Below are 27,000 nucleotides of genomic sequence, written 5' to 3'. Positions count from 1 at the left end.
GGATTCATATTTCTTTTAAATCATTTATCTATTATTCCTGGTTAGTTTATTTCTTTGGGTGTATAGTGGTATCCATTCTATTGTTCATTGTATTGATCCAGAAAGGAGATATTTTTGATTCCTGCCAACACAGACAGCCTTCCTAAATTCTCAATTTATGGCTCCACATTCACAGTTAGGCCACCTCTTTGCATAGTTTCTCATGCTGTTCTCAAAAGCCAGTGTATGCTTTCTATTTTGGGCATGGAGAACATTCTTATCCTAAGCTTAGTCATCCGGTGTCTCCTAATTATTAGATCACATTATGAAATAAATTTCATACCCTTCTTGCTAGCCATGCATCACAGGACATAACCACAATTGCAAAGATACTAAGCAGTGCAGGTTATTTGATGCAAGGAATATATATGGATCAAAGAGAATTAGGAGCACTGTTCATAAAGGAGCTCCCCATAGCAGGTGTTTTCCTTATTTCTCCAGAGATAGCATTCAGTCTTCTCTGAGGATGTCCATTGAAGTTGAGCATCTGGGAACATCCCTCAATACTGTCTGTTTTTAGTCAACTAGACAATGGATATCAACTATCTAATGTTTTTAAGACCTTTGATTTAACATTATTTCATACTGAGCAGATGTTCTACATTCCTATCCTATACTATTTTTTAATCCTTGCATGATAGAATAGTTCCACGTTCTCAAATACCTAATTGGAAGCAGGCACTTCTATTACCAGTAAGTCTCATTATAACACATTACAAAACAAAATCACAACATTACATGGAATGGTGAATTACCGGGAGTTAATTGAATTTATAACTATCTTTTCTTTCCAAATGTTTTTATTTTTTATACTACATGATGTTTGAAATTCAAATGGATAAAGCATCCAATTTACCTATGAGTCAGTGAATATAGCAATTTGGAATTTGTTACTTTGATATCTTACACTTTTATCATGTAGGATCATCAAAATATCCTAGGGGAAGTGATAAACCTTTGAATAAACAGTAATTCAATTGTCTCTGCCCAAGAAATGAAAGATTTTGCAGAAGTTAATTATTATATATTACCTATCCTCCAAATCAAAGCAACTTGGGAAAGGGCATTATTCTGGAAGAGGTTTAAGTCAGATAAAAAGGGAAGAAAAGACTGAGAAAGAGCTGGCGTACACTAATCAAACTGCAAACTGACTGAAAATATCTGAGTTTCACTTGTGTCCACAAAAATTGCACTAGTTATTGCTAGGTAATCCTGGAGAATCCAAAGAGAAATACCATTCCCTAGATGCAAAGGCAGGGATTTATGAAGAGAATTTTGCTGAGAATCTGAGAAAATTATTTATTATCTACCTATCTATATGAATCTGTGTGTGTGTTAGAATCTCCCCTATGTATGTACCAGCGGAGCTATCAGGGAAGCCCATGCATTTTCTAATTGATTCTTAATTTTATAGTATACTGAGAAAAAATTGTAAAGAAGGGAAATGAATCTCTTTTACAGTGGAAGCTGGGCTTAAAGTGGAAGAAGTTCCCTCAAGGATAAGACGATCATTTTCCTAATTCTGGATGCAATAATCTCTCTTCAGAGAAATGTGGATAAACTAATGAAAGATAGCTTTGAAATTCCAGATGGGAAAAATCATAATATGTATCATTTTCAGATTTGTTGCCTTTGGAAAGGTAGAAAAACTGGCATCTTCATCAAAATGAGGTCTTCTACTTACCATCATGATTTTGATGAAGGCAGGTTCTCATATTCATTCCAAATTTTGGCTTCTCAGAGACAGTTTTTTCCCACAATAAATGATAAATTAGCATTTTAAAGCAAAGAGCTATATAAATTTTTTTAGCGAAACTGAGCTGGTAACTACATAAAAAAATCAGCTGTTTCTGTTATGAGCCACCCCTTGGCTAGATCACAGTTATTTAGACCCAGGATCCTGGTAGGATGCCTAGGTTACCTACCTGGTAGGATGTCTGGGTTATGTTTGAACTCAGCTGGCTGGCAATATATTCCTTCTAGTCATTGATGTAGAAGACACTAAAGTACATAACCATAACTGAGCCAAGAGCTCTTTATGCTTGACAGCCTTTCCCACTATGACTATTCATTCTCTTCTCTGCTAAAGCTGAGCCTTGATGTTTCCAAAATTCACAAAAGGAAACATGTTCACAGAACACCTTCAATGGATTAGGTGCAGGTACCTGTAATTTACAAGTAAACTAGGTCCTGTCCCTGCCTTCAAGAAGCTTACAGTTCTCTGAGGGGAGACAAACAGATCAGCTATTATGTTATTGGTAAGAGCTACTATATTGCATGTCCAGGGTATAAGAGGAACAAAGTTGAGGAATGAGCATGGGAGTGGAAGCAGTGCAGCAAGGAATGTCAGCCAAGGGTCTTTGAGAATCTGTGGTCTGTATGTTGAAAAATTAATAGGGGATTCTAAGAGGTAATGGAGAAGGAAATGGCAAACCACTCCAGCACTCTTGCCTGGAAAATCCCATGGATGGAGGAGCCTGATAGGCTACAGTCCATGGAGTCGCAAAGAGTCGGACACGACTGAGCGACACCACTTCACTTCTAAGAGGAAAAAAAGAGTATTTATAATAGTAGTCAACACTTGTGGAGTGCTTACCAGGCATAAGTTACTGACATCCTCTATCATCCTATATGTAGGGCTTCCCTTGTGGCTCAGATGGTAAAGAATCTGCCTGCAATGCAGGAGACCCAGGTTTGATCCCTGCGTTGGGAAGATCCCCTGGAGAAGGAAATGACAACCCACTCCAGTATTCTTGCCTGGAGAATTCCATGGACAGAGGAGCCTAGCAGGCCACAGTCCATGGGGGTTACAAAGAGTCAGACATGACTAAGCGACTAACACACACCCTATGTATAAATTGCTGTTAGTATTTCCATTTTACAGATAAAATAAAGTAAAAACTTTTGGGAGGTTTTAAGTGATGAACATGATACTTAAACCCATCTTCTTTACAGAGACTATGCTTTTGGCCAAGGTTCATATATGGCAACAGAAGGAGGGGAATCAAATAAAGGTGACACATTATAACTGTTTTTCACATTTTTGTAATATGGATATATAGGAAAGTAGAGAAAATAAGAAGATACTAACTATACTGAAGAGGTAGAAGGAAATACATCAGGTGGAATCATCTCAGCTATAGAGTATGGGTTTTATCTGGAAGCAATGAAGTATCACTGAGAAGTTTTGAGTAGTATATCCCACTGGGGTCAACTGGAGTTCAGCTATATTATTCTGCTGTTCATGGAGACACCTTTAAATCTTTGTGTGTAGACAGATTGGCTGTTGGCTAATTTAGGGTAACTTTGGCTGGGACAAAAGTGACTTGACTGCCTCCATTTACTTACTCTCCAGCACCTAATCTAAGCATCAGTTCAATCGCTCAGTTGTGTTGGACTGCGTTCTGCGTTACAATCCATTTTGAACTCACTTCAGTTAGTTCAGTCACTCAGTCGTGTCCAACTCTTCGCGACCCCATGAATCGCAGCACACCAGGCCTCCCTGTCCATCACCAGCTCCTGGAGTTCACCCATTCCACGTCCATCGAGTCAGTGATGCCATCCAGCCACCTCATCCTCTGTCGTCCCATTCTCCTCTTGCTCCCAATCCCTCCTAGCATCAGAGTCTTTTTCAATGAGTCAACTCTTCGAATGAGGTGGCCAAAGTACTGGAGTTTCAACTTCAGCATCATTCCTTCCAAAGAAATCCCAGGGCTGATCTCCTTCAGAATGGACTGGTTGGATCTCCTTGCAGTCCAAGGGACTCTCAAGAGTCTTCTCCAACACCACAGTTCAAAAGCATCAATTCTTCGGCGCTCAGCCTTCTTCACAGTCCAACTCTTACATCCATACATGACCACAGGAAAAACCATAGCCTTGACTAGACAGACCTTTGCTGGCAAAGTAATGTCTCTCTCTGCTTTTGAATATGCTATCTAGGTTGGTCATAACTTTCCTTCCAAGGAGTAAGCATCTTTTAATTTCATGGCTGCCATCACCATCTGCAGTGATTTGGGAGCCCCCAAAATAAAGTCTGGCCACTGTTTCCACTGTTTCCCCATCTATTTGCCATGAAGTGATGGGACCAGATGCCATGATCTTAGTTTTCTGAATGTTGAGCTTTAAGCCAACTTTTTCACTCTCCACTTTCACTTTCATCAAGAGGCACTTTAGTTCCTCTTCACTTTCTGCCATAAGGGTGGTGTCATCTGCATATCTGAGGTTATTGAGATTTCTCCCAGCATCTTGATTCCAGCTTGTGTTTCTTCCAGTCCAGCGTTTCTCATGATGTACTCTGCATATAAGTTAAATAAGCAGGGTGATACTATATAGCCTTGACATATTCCTTTTCCTATTTGGAACCAGTCTGTTGTTCCATGTCCAGTTCTAACTGTTGCTTCCTGACCTGCATACAGGTTTCTCAAGAGACAGGTCAGGTGGTCTGGTATTCCCATCTCTTTCAGAATTTTCTACATTTTGTATTACATAGTTATTATTTTGCTCAGCACTGTACTAGAAGATACATGTGATTCTGAATGGAAGAGGGTATCCTTCCTTCTATAAAGATTTTGAGGCCTAGGTTAAGAGTCAAGCATAACACTCTGAGTGGAAATGACATAAAACAAAATATAATTTTGAACTATTGGGGCATTTAAAAGCATAATTTAGAATTCTAGTTTTTGTGCAAGCTGCTCAAATGTGTCTAACTCACTCATCTTCTTTGAGTTTCAAATTCCTCAAAGAGGGCATTTTGTTCATTCCTCAGACCTAGAACCTTGTCAAAAAAAAAAAAAAAAGTGATAGTTCACCTGTTAATGCCATGTCCCAGCTTGGGGGGAAATTTCTCCATCTTAAAAAATGCTAGAGTGAGAGAGTAATATTATTTATATTATTCGGTAATAGTTCAGAAAGAAATAGGCTGCATGCATTTTACGTATTTCCCAAGAAGTGACATTTAATCTGTTACAAAAGTACTGAGTTTTTGATGAATATCTATACATCTGTTTTATCTTGCAGAGAGGGAGAGAAAAACCTCCAGGGGAATGCTATGGAGAATTTCACACAGGGGCAATGTATCAGGAAAGGCCAGTCCACATTAAGAATGGAACTTGAGAAGAATTGTTGGAAGTCACTTCACAAAGGTAAGTTGCTATGCACAGAGGAGAGAATTTGAAACCAAGAACTCCTAGAAAGAAGAACATTCTAAATATATGTGCAGCCATCTCACCCTCAGGTATGAGGTTTTTCCTCCAAGGTCAATTTCAAAGTGTTATTTTAAATGAAAGTTTTATTCCATCTCTAATGCATTGAGATTTCAGCAGGTAGATCTCATAGAGAGAAAGTCTTCCTGTAAAAACGTAGGATTTATTCAACCATATCTCTGAAATATTAAAAGGAAATTGTCCATGGGGTTGTGTCATTAAAGCTGCTCCAAATTGTGTGTGTGTTCGGTCAGTATGTTTTAAAGTAATGAAATAGTCTGAATAAAAATATATTTGAAAAGGTGTGCAATCATTTTCATTTGTTGAAATTTGGACTTCAGAGAAATTTATCTCTTCATATGTATGGTAGACTGAATAATGACCCCAAAGATGGCCATGTTCTAATTCCCCAAACCTGAGACTATGTGACCATGGGCTTCCCAGGTGGCACTAGTGGTAATTAACCTGCCTGCCAATACAAGAGACACAGGAGACACAGGTTCCACCCCTGGGTCGGGAAGATCCCCTGGAGGAGGGCATGGCAACCCACTCCAGTATTCTCGCCGAGAATCCCATGGACTGAGGAGTCTGGTGGGCTAGGTCCATAGAGTTGCAAAGAGTCAGACATGACTCAAGTGACTTGGCACGCACGCAAGAATATGTGACCATAAATATAAAGGAGAGTTTGCTGATGTATGTAAATGCAGGGTTTTGAGGTGAGGAGATTATATAGTTGTCCCCATGTAGTTAGAAGGGTTCTTATAAATAGGAAGCAATAGGTAAGAGAGACAAGGAGGCAGTGTGAGGATGCAAACAGAGATAGGAAAGATGTGGCTACATGGTGAGGAAAGCCAGCAGCCTCTAGGAGCTGGAAGAGACAAGGAAGGAATCCTGCCCTGGAGCCTTCAAAAGGAAGCAGTCCTGATAACACTTCAGTCCTGTAGAAGTCCTCTGTCTTTTGATTTTCAAATGTGTGATGTTTTAAGCCACTAAATTTGCAGTAATTAGTTAACAGGAATATGAAATTAACATAATATATAAAAAGCTTAAATAAATGAGATAAAGAACAGAGTCAATCCACTCTTCAGATCAGATCAGATCAAATCAGACGCTCAGTCGTGTCTGACTCTTTGTGACCCCATGAAAGCAGCACACCAGACCTCCCTGTCCATCACCAACTCCCGAAGTTCACTCAGACTCACATCCATAGAGTCAGTGATGCCATCCAGCCACCTCATCCTCTGTTGTCCCCTTCTCCTCTTGCCCCCAATCCCTCCCAGCATCAGAGTCTTTTTCAATGAGTCAACTCTTCACATGAGGTGGCCAAAGTACTGGAGTTTCAGCTTTAGCATCATTCCTTCCAAAGAAATCCCAGGGCTGATCTCCTTCAGAATGGACTGGTTGGATCTCCTTGCAGTCCAAGGGACTCTCAAGAGTCTTCTCCAACACCACAGTTCAAAAGCATCAATTCTTCGGCGCCTCAGCCTTCTTCACAGTCCAACTCTCACATCCATACATGACCACAGGAAAAACCATAGCCTTCACTAGACGAACCTTTGTTGGCAAAGTAATGTCTCTGCTTTTGAATATTCTATCTAGGTTGGTCATAACTTTCCTTCCAGGGAGAAAGCATCTTTTAATTTCATGGCTGAAGTCACCATCTGCAGTGATTTTGGAGCCCCCAAAAATAAAGTCTGGCACTGTTTCCACTGTTTCCCCATCTGTTTCCCATGAAGTGATGGGACCGGATGCCATGATCTTCGTTTTCTGAATGTTGAGGTTTAAGCCAACTTTTTCACTCTCCACTTTCACTTTCATCAAGAGACTTTTTAGTTCCTCTTCACTTTCTGCATAAGGGTGGTGTCATCTGCATATCTGAGGTTATTGAGATTTCTCCCGGCATCTTGATTCCAGCTTGTGTTTCTTCCAGTCCAGCGTTTCTCATGATGTACTCTGCATATAAGTTAAATAAACAGGGTGACAATATACAGCCTTGACGTACTCCTTTTCCTATTTGGAACCAGTCTGTTGTTCCATGTCCAGTTCTAACTGTTGCTTCCTGACCTGCATACAGGTTTCTCAAGAGGCAGATTAGGTGGTCTGGTATTCCCATCTGTTTCAGAATTTTCCACATTTTATTGTGATCCACACAGTCAAAGGCTTTGGTATAGTCAATAAAGCAGAAATAGATGTTTTTCTGGAACTCTCTTGCTTTTTTGATGATCCAGTGGGTGTTGGCAATTGGATCTCTGGTTCCTCTGCCTTTTCTAAATCCAGCTTGAACATCTGGAAGTTCACGGTTCACATATTGCTGAAGCCTGGCTTGGAGAATTTTGAGCATTACTTTACTATCATGTGAGGTGAGTGCGGTAGTTTGAGCATTCTTTGGCATTGCCTTTCTTTGAGATTGGAATGAAAACTGACCTTTTCCAGTCCTGTAGCCACTGCTGACTTTTCTAAATGTGCTGGCATATTGAGTGCAGCACTTTCACAGCATCATCTTTCAAGATTTGAAATAGCTCAACTGGAATTCCATCACCTCCACTAGCTTTGTTCGTAGTGATGCTTTCTAAGGCCCACTTGACTTCACATTCCAGGATGTCTGGCTCTAGGCCAGTGATCACACCATCGTGATTATCTGGGTCGTGAAGATCTTTTTTGTACAGTTCTTCTGTGTATTCTTGCCATCTCTTCTTAATATCTTCTACTTCTGTTAGGTCCATACCATTTCTGTCCTTTATCGAGCCCAATCCACTCTTAGATTTGCCAAAATCTGTAATTCTCCAACCTAAATCCCCTAGTGGAAATAGAAACCAGCTCTAATCAGAGAACCTTGAGCCATAAGTTCAGTTCAGTTCAGTTGCTCAGTTGTGTCTGACTCTGCAATGCATGAACCGCAGCACGCCAGGCCTCCCCGTTCATCACCAACTCCCGGAGTTTACCCAAACTCATGTCCATTGAGTCAGTGATGCCATCCAGCCATCTCATCCTCTGTCGTCCCCTTTTCATCCTGCCCCCAATCCCTCCCAGCATCAGGGTCTTTTCCAATGAGTCAACCCTTCACATCAGGTGGCCAAAGTATTGGAGTTTCAGCTTCAGCATCAGTCCTTCTGATGAACACCCAGGACTTATCTCCTTTAGGATGGACTGGTTGGATCTCCTTGCAGTCCAAGGGACTCTCAAGAGTCTTCTCCAACACCACAGTTCAAAAGCATCAATTCTTCGGCGCTCAGCTTTCTGTATAGTCCAACTCTCACATCCACACATGGGCACTGGAAAAACCATAGCCTTGACTAGATGGACCTTTGTGGACAAAGTAATGTCTCTGCTTTTTAATATGCTGCCTAGGTTGGTATTAACTTTCCTTCCAAGGAGTAAGCATCTTTTAATTTCATGGCTGCAGTCACCATTTTCAGTGATTTTGGAGCCCAGAAAAATAAAGTCAGCCACAGTTTCCCCATCTATTTGCCATGAAGTGATGGGGCTGGATGCCATGATCTTAGTTTTCTGAATGTTGAGCTTTAAGCCAACCTTTCACTCTCCTCTCAACTTTGTGTAACTGGTCATAGTGAGAAAGGAAAGGGCTCCAACACCCATGCTGACAGCTGCTCTATAACTGGTCACCTGCTAGGAAACTCTGTTAAGAAATTCATTTACCCTTCAAATAATGAACAGAACTCGAGGCACTCCTCTAAATAATATTTGAGTCTTTTCCTATTAAGATATGAGCACCTGGCTTTCTTGTTCTGAGAACGATGGAGTGATGGTTATCAGAATTAACCTCTGGCTGAAGTAAATATGACACTGTATTTAATTCATGAAAAACTTGCTTTCAGGCATTGGATGACAAACAGCCCAAACATATGATCTTTGAATGAAGAGAAACATGTGAGGTGAGTTCCATATTTGTGTGAAATTTGTGCCAGGAGGAATCTCTAACCATGGAGAGGTGAAGTGAAAACACAGAGTCGTGGTTTTTCTGGGCGGAGAAAACAGAAATTTGGACTGAGATCCTAGCTGAACTTTGCAGGGAAGAAATTGGAACAGAAGAGGTTGTACAGAGAAGTAGCCTCATTTTCTGTGTTAGGGTCCCCTTGCATTTCTAGCTGTGTACTGAGTTTTGCATGCATAAAACAGGGTCCTGTGGGGCCGGATAGAGAAGAACTGCCAAGAAGCTTTGAACTTATTGAAAATTCTGTAATTTGCAGTCTTGGGTAATATTAAAATTCCAACTAGCCAGGATGGATAGACATCACTAAGTAACTGAGGCATTTGTTCGAAATTACAGAAAAGCTACATTTTAGAAGTAAATTTTCTTTAGCCCTAGATTAGCCCTACATTAGACCCACCCCAACAAAGTCTAAAATAAAACCTCAACAGTGCCAAAATAAGCCAGTATTTAACTGTCCATCAGAACACCACTCAAAAATCTTTAGGTGTACAGCTTAATTCAGATTCTCAACAACACTAGCATTCACAGAGTTCAGAATGATAGTCAGAGAAGTTCACCATCAAGGTTTCTCTTCAAGAAATAACTTGCTGTCCAGCTGCAACCAGGCCAGTTAGCTGGGAACCTCTGGCTGCAGAGATTTCATGATTCAGGTCAACTTATGAGACATAGCTTTTGAGGTCAGCCTTTTGCTGCTGTAAGGCTCTCAAATAAGAGCTTGGGTTTTTAAGTGCTATCTTTTCACTGTAGCTAGTTGGAATTCTATTATCTGCTAGCATTGTGTGACCTCTACATCCTCCAGAATCTCCATTCTGCTAAAACCATCTAATCATAATTAAATTCTTACTTTCCATCACTCTGGCTATCAGATTATTTCCAAATATGGTTGCTTATTCTTCCCTAGTATCTTATCTTTGTGACTGCTTTTCTTGACACACAAATCTTCCATTTATATAATCTTTCCAGTTTGCTCCCTCATTATTTCTTCCCTAGATTATTATAAGCACATCATACCTGATCTCTAAAAATGCCTGCTGCTGTTTTCATTCTAGGAATCTGGGGCTCTTCTAGTTCCCTTTATCCAACACTTTCTAAGAAAATTTCAAGCATAAAAAAATTAAAGAATTTTGCAGTGAATACCAAACTATCTGCCACCAATATTATACAATTAATATTTTTAGGTTCTGTTTGTAGATCTATTCATCTGCTGATCGATCATTTTGTGTTAAATTTCAAACTTCTAGCTATCAGTAATTATAGCTGAATGTATTTAACTAGAGGTTAGTATTTCGCAGTACCTTATTTTCTTATGAGATAAAATTTATGTACAATAAGGTGCATGTATTTTGTACTTTTTCTTTACATCACAGAATAACAATAGTTTTGGCAGGTCATGGGGACCACCTGACCTGCCTCTTGAGAAACCTGTATGCAGGTCAGGAAGCAACAGTTAGAACTGGACATGGAACAACAGACTTGTTCCAAATAGGAAAAGGAGTACGTCAAGGCTGTATATTGTCACCCTGCTTATTTAACTTCTATGCAGAGTACATCATGAGAAATGCTGGGCTAGAAGAAGCACAAGCTGGAATCAAGATTGCTGGGAGAAATCTCAATAACCTCAGATATGCAGATGACACCACCCTTATGGCAGAAAGTGAAGAACTAAAGTGCCTCTTGATGAAAGTGAAAGAGGAGAGTGAAAAATTTGGCTTCAAGGTCAACATTCAGAAAACAAAGATCATGGCATCCAGTCCCATCACTTCATGGCAAATAGATGGGGAAACAGTGGCCAGACTTTATTTTGGGGGGCTCCAAAATCACTGCAGATGGTGACTGCAGCCATGAAATTAAAAGACGCTTACTCCTTGGAAGGAAAGTTAATACCAACCTCAAGTCAAGTCGAGTCTCTCACTCAGTTGTGTCCGACTCTTTGCAACCCCATGGACTGTAGCCCACCAGGCTCCTTCATCCATGGGATTCTCCAGGCAAGAATACTGGAGTGGGTTGCCATTTCCTTCTCCAGGGCATCTTCCTGACCCAGGTCTCCCGCATTGCAGGCAGACGCTTTAACCTCTGAGCCACCAGGGAAGCCTTAATACCAACCTGCTTTTTTTTTTTTTTTTTTTTAATACCAACTTAGGCAGCATATTAAAAAGCAGAGACATTACTTTGTCCACAAAGGTCCGTCTAGTCAAGGCTATGGGTTTTCCAGTGGTCATGTGTGGATGTGAAAGTTGGACTATAAAGAAAGCTGAGCACTGAAGAATTGATGCTTTTCAACCTTGTTGTTGGAGAAGACTCTTGAGAGTCCCTTGGACTGCAAGGAGATCCAACCAGTCCATTCTGAAGGAGATCAGTCCTGGGTGTTCATTGGAAGGACTGATGCTGAAGCTGAAACTCCAATACTTTGGCCACCTGATGTGAAGGGTTGACTCATTGGAAAATACCCTGATGCTGGGAAGGATTGAGGGCAGGAGGAGAAGGGGATGGCAGAGGATGAGATGGTTGAATGGCATCACCGACTCAATGGACATAGGTTTTGGTATACTCTGGGAGTCGGTGATGAACAGGGAGGCCTGGCGTGCTGCGGTTCATGGGGTCGCAAAGAGTTGGACACGATTGAGAGACTGAACTGAATTGAACTGAACGGGGGGAAATAATGGTAGAAAAAATGAGCAAAAATAATGTTTTTTCCTTTATATAAAAAACATGCCTACACATATAAGTATCTACATGAAATTGTTTGAAATAGATATGAAAATATTAGTTATAATATTTGTGTAGTAGATGGGAGGATTTTAAGAAAGTTAAGTTATTTAGGTTACTATTTTATGTTTTTTTTTTCCCCCAGAGTCTAACTCATAATATTTTTATCAATAAATTAAGATAAGTGGTGTTGATAAGAGTTACTTGAAGAAAATGAATATGAAGACTGAAAATACAGAAACTAGGAATTTTACCGAGACCTTATGATGAGAGATACAGGATGGGAGAAACGCTTTGCTTATAAATGCCAGGAAATCTTCTTCAAGGCCAATTAATTCATGCTAATTTAGCTTTATTAATTTAGCTCAGTGTATTTACTTTGGCACTGCATATTGAATATTTGGAAGATGATATAAGCAAAAATCACACATATTATAAATATATGGAGGTAAAATAGGGGGTTTTCTCAACTATATTTAATTAATTAGTACTATTAACAATATCCCCACTGCTATTACTATTGCTAGAACTTTTATTTGTCAATATTGAGTGACTCTTCCAATTTGCCAGTCCCTCTAAGTATTATCTATGGTTAATATGTACAGATAAGAGATGGTTCTATATATCCTGCAAGTTTTGCCTTTTCCAGAAAGTCATATAGTTAGAATCATAGTATGTAGCCTTTTCATATTGTCTTCTTTCATTCAGTAATAAACATTTAAGTTTCCTCCATGTTTTTCATAGCTTGATAATTAACATCTTTGTAACATTGACTAATATTACTTCCAATATGTTTGTATCTTTAGGGAAAAATTCAACAACAATGTTTTTTTCTAATAAAACATGTCAATAATAATTGTGGATATTTAAGTTAACATGTCTTATTAGTGGAAATTCATATTAAATTTGGCTTCTTAGGTGGCTTATATGGTAAAAAAAATCTGCTTACAATGGGAGAAACCTATGTTCGATATCTGGGTTGGGAAGATCCCCTGGAGGAGGACATGGAAACCCACTCCAGTATTCTTGCCTGGAGAATCCCCATGAACTGGCTGGCTACAGTCCATGGGGTTGCAAAAATTTGCACATGACTGCACGACTAAGCATAGCATAACATATATTAAATATATATGCTTTTCATATATTTTGAATATTAATCTATCAATGCATAAGGTTTATTTTCTTACTGATAGTAGGAACTTTTTGTGTATTTAGTAGATTAACTCTTTTCTGATATATTTCAAATATTTTTATATGATTATTTTAACATGTGTTGGTAAAAGGTATTGTTTCTATTTATTTATATATTTGTTTTAGGGGTGGAAAGTGATAGAACAATTCTTTCAAAAATCAATATTTACAACATGAAAATTCAAAATTCATTTGCCCATATCACTATCTTATTACAGACTGCATTTCTATAGAACGGAATCAGTGTTTGATTGTTTTTACCCTTCAATCAGACATACTTGTTTCACAGTTTGAAGTTCTCTCTGCCCAACATTTAAAGAGGTTGATGTTCTTGCATTGCAAATACTAAATCTATAGGAAAACTGCCCATAAAGTCTTTTTCAAGGTGCTTAGTGAGGTAGGCTGTGGAGAAATAGAAAATTTGGCCTATATTGATTCTATGTCCTTTGAGAAACAGGCAGCTTGGGCTTGATTAATGAGCATTTCCCATCTCATTTATGTCCAAAATTCCTGAAATTGACATCCAAAAATTCTCATGGATTGTGCTGATTGCCTTCTCTGGTTGTGCATCTCTTTGCCTCCAAATGGCCAACTGCTCTATTCCTAGCCATGTAAACTGCAACCAGTTTGGGAAGAAGCAAAAAAGACAAAATCAAAACAAAGCAAATCAAACAAAAAAATTGAAATATGATAAATATGCTCTGAATCATAGACTATAGCTATATTGAAATAATTCTGAGATGATTTTTCTTGCATCCCTGGACTCTAAAAGGACATTTTTGTTTGTTTTTATATTTAAAATAGAGTAACAATATCAGTATGAGTTAACCAGTGGGAGACTAGAGATTTTTGTGTCATTATTCTGAGATTAAAATTGCATCTTCTATTTCATGAATTTATAATCTGACATCTACAGTGAAAGACTCAGAAACATAATGGATCTTATAGATATGTTAATAGAGTTTTTCTGTAAAACGGTATGAGAGGGAGAGGGTGGGATGATTTGGGAGAATGGCACTGAAACATGTATAATATCATATATGAAACGAGTCACCAGTCTAGGTTCGATGCACGATACTGGATGCTTGGGGCTGGTGCACTGGGATGACCCAGAGAGATGGTACGGGGAGGGAGGAGGGTTCAGGATGGGGAACACGTGTATACCTGTGGCGGATTCATGTTGATATATGGCAAAACCAATACAATATTGTAAAATTAAAAAATTAAAAAAAATCATCTAGGAATATTCTTTTTATTTGTTTTCAAAACACACATGTCAGGCTTATCTCCTAGAAGAGGGTTTGGTAAAAACTCTCTATAAAGGGCCAGATACTAAATATTATAGGCTTTTTAGTCTAGTCAGTGTTCATAGAAATGACTCAATCTCTGCTATTATAGCCTGAAAGCAGCTGTAGATAATAAGCAAATGGGTTTAGCTGTGTTACAATAAAACTTTATTTCTAAAAATAGATGGTTTTCCAGATTTGGCCCAGGGCTATAGTTGTTGACCTCTGCTCTACAAGATTAAGCAGATGTGTTTGTGGGTTAATTGGCTAATAGAAAAACAATAGCATTTGTCTTCAGAGAAGAATTGTAGAAACCAGAGTATCTCTGATGTGTCACCCACAGTGTCTTGAAAAACTTAAAAAATGCTGGACATGACAATAAAACAGAAAATATCAGGCACAGTGAAGAGCAGTAATACTTGAAAGTAAGAGTTTCACAAATTGCTCAAACATTGAAATTAGCAAAGCCTTTAAAATAAGGTTATAAAGTATATCAAAGAGGATCAAGCTTAATTAGATCTTAAGAACACAATAAATGGAAAATAATAAACATGAAGACCAGACAATAGGGAGCTAAGTGGATCTTGGGTAAAAGGAAGATGGGCGTTCCCAGCAGAAGACAACTCTAGTAAACTCATGGCAGCATTAGAAAGAAGTACATGTGATAAAAACTGCACAGAGGTGGAATGACTTGTCCAATATCATGCAAGAATTCAGTGACACAGCTTGTTTTCGGGTTCAGTATTCTTCTTCCCTGGTTGTTAAGTATCCAGGTTCTGCCTAACACAGTGGTTCAAGCTTCTTGAATGGGATACTTGCCTGATTAATAGCCCTCCAAATAGGTGCTCAGAGCAAATTATTATCTTCACTACTTATTGGCAACCACCATTGTTTTTTTAAGGGAAGCCATTTATCCATACTGGCAAATTAAAACAGTTATGATCATGGTAATAATATAATTTGAATAATCAAATGAAATTGAAATGTAAATGCACCTATTTAGGCTGGACATGAGCTATTGTGATGTGTATTTATATTTAATGTCCTTTATGTTTCCCTGGATGCTGTGATGGTCTGAGTTCTGCAATTTAGTTGTATAGGCAAATTTTCTTTCAACAGTCTCTCTCTGTACATTTGAAAGGGAGGGAGAACAATCAACTTGCTGTAGCCTGATTACAAACAAATTACACTAGGGCTCAGGTAATAAAGGATGGGCAATTATAATTGCATTCAAATTATTATCACTGGCAGAGCTATACTGTACTAAAGTTAGTAGATATGAAATAAATTGGATTTAACAAAGCACATCTGTTCTTCTGTGCATTTTCTGTAGCCTTGTTGAACACTACAGTATATTGTAAAGTGTGGATGTTTCTATTTGGCTGCTCAATAAATTCTAATATTAGTTGAAGACAGTGTCTGCTAAAATGTTCAGTTTTCTATATAGGAAAAGCACAATGTGTTTGGCAACTGGAACACCATGATGTATATTAAATAAAATTTGCATATCAAAGACACTGATTTTATCTACATGATGTTGTGTATTCACTTGAGATAATTTGGGACCGAAGCACAGGAGAGGGGGTGACCTGTTACAATTATAGCTTTCCCAGGTTACCCTGTAGGGGTCACATGTTTTGGAGACCAGCTTGCCCTCCATCATATAGCAATTGAGTTGAATGTATAAACATACTCCAAATGATCAAGCCAGGGTTGGCACCTCTTCTGTGACAATTTATACCAATAAATAAGGACCCAACACCCCCTTTCCAGCTTTATTACTCTGAATAGAAAACAATCAGTCCAATTCATCTACATTTCTTTTCCACGTATGACCTACTAGACATTTCAAAATGTGTTCGGCAGTAACTAGCATCCTGTCTAACCACTTAACACAGTGAAGATACACAACTTGAGGCTATTACAGTAACAATTCTGAATTTGTCAATTGAATTTACTTATGTTTAACTGCTAAAAGTATTGAGATGGTATTGTGCTGTGCTTAGTCGCTCAACTGTGTCCAGCTCTTTGTGACCCCATGGACTGTAGCCCACTAGGTTCCTGTTTCCTGGAGCTTCTCCAGGCAAGAGTACTGGAGTGGGTTGCCATGCCCTCCTTCGGGGGTCTTCCCAACCCAGGGATTGAACCCAAGTCTCCCACATTTCAGGTGGATTCCTTACCAACTTAGCTATAAGAGAAACCCATTGAGATGGTCTTAGCTAAAGCTAATTCAAGCTCATAGGCCTCTGAGACAGCATATTAAAAAGCAGAGACATTACTTTGCCAACAAAGGTCTGTCTAGTTAAGGCTATGGTTTTTCCAGTAGTCATGTATGGATGTGAGAGTTGGACTATAAAAAAGCTGAGTGCCAAAGAATTGATGTATTTGAACTGTGGTGTTGGAGAAGACTCTTGAGAGTCCCTTGGACTGCAAGGAGATTCAACCAGTCCATCCTAAAGGAAATCAGTCTTGGATAGTCATTGGAAGGACTTGGAAGGACTGATACTGAAGCTGAAGCTCCAATACTTTGGCCACTTGATGTGAAGAACTCACTCATTGGAAAAGACCCTGATGCTGGGAAAGATTTAAGGTGGGAGGAGAAGGGGATGATAGAGGATGAGATGGCATCACCAACTCAATGGACATGAGTTTGAGTAAACTCCATGAGTTGGCGATGGACAGGGAGGGCTAGCGTGCTGCAGTCCATGCGGTCACAAAGAGTCAGACACAATTGAGCAGCTGAACTGAACTGAACTGAGGCCTCTGAGAAAGGATGTGTCCTCTGACATAACCAAGCCATCCCTGTGGGTGGAAAGGATGGACCACTCTAGACTTCCCACCCTGTAGACTCATGATATAAATAAGAAAGTGAAACAATTATATGTTGTCCACAAATATGTCCTTGTATGCCCTATTTCCATCAACTTTAGGCAAGTCTTGTCCCTATATGTTAACTAATAGAGATTAGTTATAATAATTGAAATAGCTATTTTAGTTATAATAAATATATTATGTACCTATAATTGTAATATATAATCAATGGTTATTTCAGTGGTAATAATTGAAATAATAATTGAGATTTAAATATTTGACATTTCATTCTTCTAGAAGATCCCTCAGAATAAAAACATATTTGTGCTTGGGCTTAGCAATGGCCAACAGAGAAACCAAAATTAATGATTACTTTCAATGTATGTTATTATGTGTCTGGCACCAAGCTGAGCATCTTCAAGCATAAGCTTATTTGATTCTTTTCCATGGCCCTACAACAAAGTTATTACTATTATCCTAATTTCATCAGTGAGGAAACTGGAGCTTACATATAGCTTCCCTGGTAGCTCAGCTGGTAAAGAATTCGCCTGCAATGGAGGAGACACCAGTTTGATTTCTGGGTCGAGAAGATCCCCTGGGGAAGGGATAGGCTACCCACTCTAGTATTCTTGAGCTTTCCTGGTGGCTCAGCTGGTAAAAGATCCACCTGCAATGTGAGACAACTGAGTTCTTTCCCTGGGTTGGGAATATCCCCTGGAAAAAGGAACGGCTAGCCTCTCCAGTATTCTGGCTTGGAGAATTCCATGGACTGTATAGGTCATGGGGTTGCAAAGAGTCAGAGCTTATATGTATTGTTCAAGAATTTGGTTGTTCAAGAAAGTAATGGAAACAAGAGTACCAGCATTAAAATCCATACTCTGAACCAGAGATCTGCAAACTAAAATGAAGGTCAAATGTGGCCCACTACCTATTTTCTTATGGCTTGTCAGCTATTTTTAAATAGTTAAAAAAAAAAACAAAAAAAAACCAAAAAAAAACCCCACTAACGATACACATTATTTTCCCAGCCATGAAAGCTATACTAAATTTGAATGTAAATGTCCACATGTAAAGTTTTATTGTACTACAGCTATGCTCAAATGTATTCTCCATGTCTATTTTCCAGCTACAGTGGCAGAGTTGAACAGAGACCACATATGGTGCAGCCATGACTTTGCACTGCTGCTTAGCACACCACAACATGAGAGATGCAGTTGTAACCTGACAATTTTTTGATGCCTCATAAATGGCACTCAAATATGGCATAAAGTATCAAGCTATTTTATTTATTACTAGTGCATAATAAACAATGTCAACATAACAAGTAGAAGAAAAAAATCGTGTGATTTAAAGGCACAATAGTGTAGATTACTTTGTTATTGAATAGAAGTCAAAGTATTCCACTTATTATGTGATGGCATTATAACTATTCTAAAAAACTGTATTTACATTGCCTTTAGCAAACTAAGCAACCATCACAATATCCTTATTGTGGAATACTGGAAAGCAATGTTAAGAAAAACTAGAAAGTCTAAAACAATGTCTTACCACAACACAATTTCTTCACAAAAATATAAATAAGACTACAACTAAAGTGTCTAAGTGACTCATTTGTTAGCCAAGCAAAGAAAACAGTTTACCAATTGTGGATTAATTATACCATTTTTGATTACAATAGAAAAAGAAATGTGTCTGGAAAGAAACAAAATTGTTAAAAGCTATTTGCCTTTCTGTGGGAAAAAAAAATTTGAAGGGCTGTGAATATTAGAAGCAAATCAGTAGTCAATTAAAGATAAGCTGGAACATTTTGAGTTGTCTTCCATGACTATTGATGAGTTAACAAATTTTGCTTTTTTCCAGGAGTCAATACTGAATTTGAAGTGATTGAAGGATTAGCCATTATTAATAGACTGCATGGAATAACCACAGGTAAGAATATTTTCAAAGAAGTTGAGAAAACACTAATTCATTGAAATCTGAAGTGGAACCTACTGTGATGTGTTATAACTGATGGTGGTAAAAGTATGTGTGAAGCATAAAAAGACTCACTGGGACAGTGTAAGTTATTTACAGGTGTGTTTATTTATTATATTATTATCAGCATGAACTATGTGGAAACTATTTTAGTCTATTGTGCAGTGCTGAATCAGTAGTATCAATTGTAATATCATCAGCTTTAGTGGATTTAACATTGTCGTTTCATGATTTTTCATCAGAAAAATGAAATATAAATTTTTTTTTTCACTTGGTATATAGTTTGACTGTTTGTTCCTCTGTTTGGATATAACTCCAGTCTCCTTATCTCCTTCTGACCCCTCTTGGGGGCATGTGTGCGAGTTCTCATTCTGATTGTCAGAAATTTCTTTTCCACTGTGTGGGCAGGAGACAGCTTGTTCCCCCTACAACTGTCTCCCCTCTCCTTTATTTATTTTATCCTCCATTTCTCTCCTTTCCCTTCTTCTGCCTCCCACCTCTTCCCCCCACCCCCCAATACCTCCTTCTTCCCCTTTCAATTTCACTGTCTATCCTGCCTGCTCTTCCTGTGCCCCTCTCGTTACCTTTGTGCCCTTTTAAAAATAATTCAGTGATGTCTTGGGAATATTAGCACACTCTCCTCATTCAGCTGAGCACGGGATTCGGCGTTAACTCAAGCTCAGAATAAGGAAGAAACAGCATCCTAATAGAGCTGTCATCCAAGGTAAGGAGCAGCGGCTGCACTTTGCTGGAGAAGCTGTGAAGAGATACCCCACGTCCAAGGTAAGAGAAACCCAAGTAGGGTGGTAGGTGTTGCGAGAGACATCAGAGGGCAGACACACAAACCAAACTCACAGAAAACTAGTCAATCTAATCACATGGACCACAGCCTGGTCTAACTCACTGAAACTAAGCCATACCCTGTGGGGCCACCCAAGACAGAAAGGTCATGGTGGAGAGATGTGACAGAATGTGGTCCACTGGAGAAAGGAATGGCAAACCACTTCAGTATTCTTGCCTTGAGAACCCCAAGAACAGTATGAAAAGGCAAAATGATAGGATACTGAAAGAGGAACTCCCCAAGTAGGTAGGTGCCCAATATGCTACTGGAGATCAGTGGAGAAATAATTCCAGAAAAAATGAAGGGATGGAGCCAAAGCAAAAACAATACCCAGTTGTGGATGTGACTGGTGATAGAAGCAAGGTCCGATGCTGTAAAGAGCAGTATTGCATAGGAACCTAGAATGTTAGGTCCATGAATCAAGGCAAATTGGAAGTAGTCAAACAGGAGATGGCAAGAATGAACGTCAACATTCTAGGAATCAGCGAACTAAAATGGACTGGAATGGGTGAATTTAACTCAGATGACCATTACATCTACTATTGTGGGCAGGAATCACTTAGAAGAAATGGAGTAGCCATCATGGTCAACAAAAGAATCCAAAATGCTGTACTTGGATGCAGTCTCAAAAATGACAGAATGATCTCTGTTCGTTTCCAAGGCAAACCATGCAATATCTCACTAATCCAAGTCTATGCCCCAACCAGTAACACTGAAGAAGCTGAAGTTGAACGGTTCTATGGAGACCTACAAGACCTTTTAAACCTAACACCCAAAAAATATGTCCTTTTCATTATAGGGGATTGGAATGCAAAATTAGGAAGTCAAGAAACACCTGGACTAACAGGCAAATTTGGCCTTGGAATACGGAATAAAGCAGGGCAAAGGCTAATAGAGTTTTGCCAAGAGAACGCACTGGTCATAGCAAACACCCTCTTCCAACAACACAAGAGAATACTCTACACATGGACATCACCAGATGGTCAACACTGAAATCAGATTGATTATATTCTTTGCAGCCAAAGATGGAGAAGCTCTATACAGTCAGCAAAAACAAGACCAGGAGCTGACTGTGCCTCAGATCATGAACTCCTTATTGCCAAATTCAGACTTAAATTGAAGAAAGTGGGGAAAACCACTAGACCATTCAGGTGTGACCTAAATCAAATCCCTTATGATTATACAGTGGAAGTGATAAATAGATTTAAGGGACTAGATCTGATAGAGTGCCTGATGAACTATGGAATGAGGTTCGTGACACTGTAAAGGAGACAGGGGTCAAGACCATCCCCATGGAAAAGAAATGCAAAAAAGCAAAATGCCTGCCTGGGGAGGCCTTACAAATAGCTGTGAAAAGAAGAGAAGTGAAAAGCAAAGGAGAAAAGGAAAGATATAAGCATCTGAATGCAGAGTTCCAAAAAATAGCAAGGAGGGATAAGAAAGCCTTCCTCAGCAACCAATGCAAAGAAATAGAGGAAAGCAATGGAATGGGAAAGACTAGAGGTCTCTTCAAGAAAATTAGAGATACCAAGGGAACATTTCATGCAAAGATGGGCTCGATAAAGGACAGAAATGGTATGGACCTAACAGAAGCAGAAGACATTAAGAAGAGGTGGCAAAATACACAAAAAACTGTACAATAAAGATCTTTATGACCCAGATAATCACAATGGTGTGATCACTGACCTAGAGCCAGACATCCTGGAATGTGAAGTCAAGTGGGCCTTAGAAAGCATCACTATGAACAAAGCTAGTGGAGGTGGTGGACTTCCAGTTGAGCTATTTCAAATCCTGGAAGATGATGCTGTGAAAGTGCTGCACTCAATATGCCAGAAAATTTGGAAAAGTCAGCAGTGGCCACAGGACTGGAAAAGGTCAGTTTTCATTTCAATCCCAAAGAAAGGCAATGCCAAAGAATGTTCAAACTACCGCACAATTGCACTCATCGCACACACTAGTAAAGTAATGCTCAAAATTCTCCAAGCCAGGCTTCAGCAATATGTGAACCGTGAACTTCCAGATGTTCGAGCTGATTTTGGAAAAGGCAGAGGAACCAGGGATCAAATTGCCAACATCCACTGGATCATTGAAAAAGCAAGACAGTTCCAGAAAAACATCTGTTTCTGCTTTATTGACTATGCCAAAGCCTTTGCCTGTGTGGCTCACAATAAACTGTGGAAAATTCTGAAAGAGATGGGAATACCAGACCACCTGATCTGCCTCTTGAGAAACCTAGATGCAGGTCAGGAAGCAACAGTTAGAACTGGACATGGAAGAACATATGGTTCCAAATAGGAAAACAAGTATGTCAAGACTGTATATTGTCACCCTGCTTATTTAACTTATATGCAGAATACATCATGAGAAACGCTGGTCTAGAAGAAGCACAAGCTGGAATCAAGATTGCCAGGGGAAATATCAATAACCTCAGATATGCAGATGACACCACCCTTATGGCAGAAAGTGAAGAGGAACTAAAAAGGCTCTTGTTGAAAGTGAAAGAGGAGAGCTAAAATTTTGCTTAAAGCTCAACATTCAGAACTAAGATCATGGCATCTGGTTCCATCACTTCATGGGAAATACATGGGGAAACAGTGGAAACAGTGTCAGAATTTATTTTTTGGGGCTCTAAAATCACTACAGATGGTGATTGCAGCCACGAAATTAAAAGCCGCTTACTCCTTTGAAGGACAGTTATGACCAACCTAGATAGCATATTGAAAAGCAGAAACATTACTTTGCCAACATAGGTCTGCCTAGTCAAAGCTATGGTTTTTCCAATGGTCATATATGGATGTGAAAGTTGGACTGTGAAGAAAGCTGAGCACTGAAGAATCGATGCTTTTGAACTGTGGTGTTGGAGAAGACTCGAGAGTCCCTTGGACTGCAAGGAGATTCAACCAGTTCATTCTAAAGGAGATCAGTCCTGGGTTTTCTTTGGAAGGACTGATACTAAATCTGAAACTCCAAAACTTTGGCCATCTCATGCGAAGAGTTGACTCATTGGAAAAGACTCTGATGCTGGGAGGGATTGGGGGCAGGAGGAGAAGGGGAAGACAGGGGATGAGATGGCTGAATGGCATCACTGACTCGATGGACAAGAGTTTGGGTGAACTCCGGGAGTTGGTAATGGACAGGAAGGCCTGGCATGCTGCAATTCATGGGGTCGCAAATTGTCGCACATGACTGAGTGACTGAAATGAACTGATCTAGTTTGAAGCACACTGTCAAAACTATTAATGTAGTTTAAAGCAGAAATTTGTAGATTGAGTACTGAAAATTTGTGTGATAATGATAATTTTACTTTCTGTTTTAATTCTTGTCAGCATGGGAAAGTTATAAGCCTATTGACATTACTTATATTTCAAACATTAGTTTTTATGGAAATGACATTAAACCAATATATATTTCATATATAAGTTATGTTTTACCTTGAAATTTTAGATTAATTCACTAAGTATTATCATGTGCAACAGAAACTTCTTTCTAAACCAGTCAGTGTTTAATGAATAAGGGTAGTTCTTCTTATTCAAGAAAAGTTCAAAAATCTGTCCTGATATCAGAACTAACAACAGAACTTCACCAATGGTAAACCATCAACCTGCTATGTGGTAAATCCAAGTAATGATAATCAATTCTTTTTTTCTGATGAGCTCTGGAAGAGCTCAGCAGAAACTTCAGCAGCATTTTTGCTGTTCAGTCGCCAACTTGTGTCTGACTCTTTTGCAACCCCATGAATTGCAGCACTCCAGGCCTCCCTGTCCTTCACCATCTCTGGAGTGTGCCCATGATGCCATTAAACCATCTCATTCTCTATCATCCTCTTCTCTTTCTGCCTTCAATCTTTCCCAGCATCAGGGTCTTTTCCAAAGAGTCAGATGTTTGTATTAGGTGGCCAAAGTATTGGAACTTCAACTTCAGTCCTTCCAATGAATATTCAGAGTTGATTTCCTTTAGGATTGACTTGTTTGATCTCCTCACTGTCCAAGGGATCCTGAAGTGTCTTCTTTAGCATCACAGTTTGAAAGCACCAATTCTTCAGGACCTGCCTTCTTTATGGTCCAACTCTCATATCCGTACATGATTACTGGAAAGACCATAGCCTTAACTATATGGACCTTTGTCAGTGAAGTGATGTCTTTGCTTTTTAATACACTGTTTAGGTTTGTCATAGCTTTCCTTCCAAGAAGCAATCGTCTTCTAGTTTCATGGCTGCAGTCGCCATCTGTGATGATTTTAGAGCCCAAGAAGAGGATATCTGTCACTGCTTCCACTTTTTCCCTTTCTATTTGCCATGTAATGATGGGACCAGATGCCATGATCTTAGTTTTTTTTTTTTTTTTAATATTGAGTTTTAAGCCAGCTTTTCACTCTCCTCTTTCACCCTCATCATGAGGTTCTTTAGTTCCTCTTCACTTTCTGCCATTAAAAAGCATATCTGCATATCCTTTCTGCATATCTGAGGTTGTTGCACATTAGAAAAAAAACTCTGAGAATAATCAAGCAAAAAGTGAAAGAAGAATAGCTTCTTTTTGTCTGCCCCATCTCATTTCTCAGGCCAGCATGGCTCAGTGCCAAAAGGAAACTCCCTATCCAGAAAGAGTTCCTCTGACCTGGAAAGAGAAAGGAGTGAGTGACCAGCTTCCCAATATTTTGGGATAGCAAACAAAGGACCTGATTTGGTTTCAGCCCACTCAGAGACCAGCACATCGGTCATATATAGAGAGATGTCTAGAAGCAAAAAAGAAGAGCAGGGGCTACCAGTATCAGCCATATAGCAGGAGTAGCTGTAGTGAGGAGCTCCACAGGTGGTTTTAGAAGCTTTTTCTACTGAAGAAACCAATGGACAGCAAGCCATAGTGGCCCCCCCTGTGGATTTCACCATGCTTTGCCTTAGTGTATTCATGTTCACCAACACCAGCTATCCAATTCCCTCCCCACTCCCTTCTTGCCACCACCACCAGAGCCAGTGAATCTCTGGCTTCTGTGGCTGCGTGGGTACAAGATGCCAGCTTAGATTCCCATGTCTGACCCCCACCTCTATGTGTACTTGAGGTGTGCCTCTCCAGCTGTGCACCTGTACAATGCCAGCTTGACCTTTTTCACCAGCCTCTACCATGGTATGCATACCTATGCCAAGATCCTGCTACCATAAAGGATAGCATTTAAACTAGCCTCTATTTTAATAATATAAATAAACTTTAATAATGATATATTTGAAAACCATGTTATATTTATAATGCAGTTTCTAAAACAGATGCACATGGCATATTCATTTTGCAGTCCAATAAATTATAGATACAGCAATTCATATTAATGCTTTCAAGTTATCATCTCAGTGTAAACAAATTTTCCTTTAAAAAGATTATTTTTAAAAGTTTTATTTTGAAAGATACTATTTCTACAAATTTTTTAGAATACATAAATATATCAAGACCATAGCATGTCCTGGAAAGCATTCGTGTACTTTCCACTTTTACCTGCATCATTTCTGTATAGATAAGGCCATTCCAGCTCTTTCTTAAGTGAAGTGAATAATTAGTCTGTGAGATGATATATTTAATTACATATTTATTAAATAAAGGAGATATTTTAAGCTATGACTTTAATAGCATTGTGAACAACTTTCCACTTTTCTTTCAGCATCTAAAAGAAAATACTGGCAACATTATTGAACAGTAAAACCTGTGCAATCAAAAGAACATGGTAGGGAGAAAATGTCAGAATGATGGAGTAAGGACTTTCAAAATTTCTCTACTTCATGAAATCAGAGAACATTGGCAAAAATTGTAAATATCAACTTTTTGAGAAATCTGAAAATCAGTCATATACTTACAACAATACATGAAACAGTTAATCCAGAAAAAATGGCTGTGTATTTGTAAGAATAACAAGCATTGTGGTGTTTTAACTTTCTCTATTCACATCTGCTATTACCTGACTCAGGAGTAGCCTTGAAAACTAATAGCTCCAAAATTACAGAAGATCAGCAGCCTAAAACCCCGTCTGGGAAAACTGAGTTGAAGCTCCTCTAAAAAATTGGGTTGAGGCTCTAATAGAGCTCTGTTTCTAGGGACATGTCATTATTTGACCTATTTAGAATTTCCCCAGAAAGCTCCATCTGCAAGAGTGTCCTTTACTTGACCAGATATACAGCCTACCTAATGTGAACAGCTTTTTCTCCTAGAATAATTGTCAGAAACAGCAGCAATGGTTTAACTTTGCAGGACAACAACAAAAAGACAGAAAGAGAGAGAGAGAGAAGAAAATCTGAGAAATGAGATGGCCATAGAGGCTTTATAAAGTTCTGACTTTGTAAATATTCCCAAGAATTTAATAGTCCATGAACATAAAAAGGTATAGGCACAAGCTCAAGAAAGACCTGAGAAGGCCCTAAGTTCTCACCTCTGGCTGAACTTAAAGTTCTGTATAAGCAAGAAGGCAGAGTTATAAACTGTCTCCTGGAGCATTCATGGTGTGTCCCAACATGCACACAGAGCCCCCTGGCAAATAATCTTATGGACTTATTCATCCTAGGCATTTAGGGAAATATCTGGTGATCACTGGGAGATGGCAATGGCAACCCACTCCAGTACTCTTGCCTGGAAAACCCCATGGACGGAGGAACCTGGTAGGCTGCAGTCCATGGGGTTGTGAAGAGTCGGACATGACTGAGCAACTTCACTTTCACTTTTTACTTTCATGCATTGGAGAAGGAAATGGCAACCCACTCCAGTGTTCTTGCTTGGAGAATCCCAGGGACAGGGGAGTCTGGTGGGCTGCCGTTTATGGGGTCGCACAGAGTTGGCCATGACTGAAGTGACTTAGCAGCAGCAGCAGCTGGCGATCATTAACTAACACTAAGTTACCCGACCTCACAGGCGGCAAAGTGGTGAAGAATCCATCTGCCAATGCAGGAGATGCAGATTCAATCCCTGAGTCAGGAAGATCCCCTGGAGAAGGAAATGGGAACCTACTCTGGTATTCTTTCCTGAAAAA

Source organism: Bos taurus, chromosome 26, assembly GCF_002263795.3.
Source record: "Bos taurus isolate L1 Dominette 01449 registration number 42190680 breed Hereford chromosome 26, ARS-UCD2.0, whole genome shotgun sequence".
NCBI lineage: Eukaryota > Metazoa > Chordata > Mammalia > Artiodactyla > Bovidae > Bos > Bos taurus.
This window is presented reverse-complemented; position numbering follows the sequence as displayed.